The sequence below is a fragment of the Salmo salar genome, chromosome 10 (assembly GCF_965601325.2).
Source record: "Salmo salar chromosome 10, fSalSal1, whole genome shotgun sequence".
NCBI lineage: Eukaryota > Metazoa > Chordata > Actinopteri > Salmoniformes > Salmonidae > Salmo > Salmo salar.
Genome location: NC_138300.1, coordinates 51349306 through 51350890, shown reverse-complemented (window position 1 = coordinate 51350890; position 1585 = coordinate 51349306).

The window sequence follows — 1585 nt, the reverse complement described above, 5'->3', positions numbered from 1 at the left end:
TGTAGACAGATCTGAAACATGTTTGATAGGCCTATGTAGACAGTTCTGTTTCATGTTTGATAGGCCTATGTAGACAGTTCTGAAACATGTTTAATAGGCCTATTTGGACAGTTCTGTTCCATGTTTGATAGGCCTATGTAGACAGTTCTGTTTCATGTTTGATAGGCCTATGTAGACAGTTATGAATCATGTTTGATAGGTCTATGTAGACAGATCTGTTCCATGTTTGATAGGCCTATGTAGACAGTTCTGTTCCATGTTTTATATGCCTATGTAGACAGTTCTGTTCCATGTTTGATAGACCTATGTAGACAGTTCTGAATCATGTTTGATAGGCCTATCTAGACAGTTCTGTTCCATGTTTGATAGGCCTATTTAGACAGTTCTGAAACATGCTTGATACATATTGCCTCAATTACCTTGACTAACTCGTACCCGCGCACATTGACTCGGTACCGGTACCCCCTGTATATAGCCTCCACATTGACTCGGTACCGGTGCCCCCTGTATATAGCCTCCACATTGACTCGGTACCGGTACCCCCTGTATATAGCCTCCACGTTGACTCGGTACCGGTACCCCCTGTATATAGCCTCCACATTGACTCGGTACCGGTACCCCCTGTATATAGCCTTGTTATTGTTATTTTATTGGTGCTCTTTTTTATTTTATTTTAATTTAGTTTGTTTAGTAAATATTTTCTTAACTCTTATTTTTCTTCAAACTGTATTGTTGGTTAAGGGCTTGTAAGTATGCATTTCATGGTAAGGTCTACACCTGTAGTATTTGGCTCATGTAACAAACAACATTTGATTTGACACAGAAAATATCGTACAGTTATTGTTAAAATGCTCAATGTAGGAAATGTGTAAGTTCAGTGTATTTTTAATTGTGCAAAACAACACATTTTTATTTTTATGATTTTAATTTGAAGTATGTTGAAATATATCCACGATACTTGGTCTACTATACTATATTATAATATACTATATTATACTATACTATACTTGGTCTTCCATTATTTTTGCAAATATTGTTTTATCTACAATATCGAGGCATACTGTATCTACGATTTTTTGATGTGCACTGTAGGTTTAGCGATAGAAAGACATTGAGGGCTACAGTTATCAAATAGTTTAATGCTGATAGGCCCCATTGAAACATTTGTACCAGAATTATTGAATCACAAAAGATTCAAATACTGTACTTACATAAGCCTTACATAAATCTGGTTAACTGTCTATGGTTATGGCTTTGTTTGTTGCAGTAAGCCAATATCACTGTTTCCAATAAAGCCATGTTTTCCAGGGGCAACAGGGGAGGGCCAAAACAAATTGCTACACCTTGGGAGCATGCCAGGGTTTGTCCAATATTAGCCTATCAACTAAACAAAACATTCATAACATTACATTAAACGTTATCTTGCATATAATAATTGGAGGTCAATATTCCTGCCTTAATGTTCAGGAATAAATGGCAAGGAACACCTCAGGGACATTTTAATAGATATTGTCTGGCTGCTTCAATATTGTAAAAAATACTTGATGATAAAATTCCCAGATGAACTAAAGAGTAACTTAGTAAA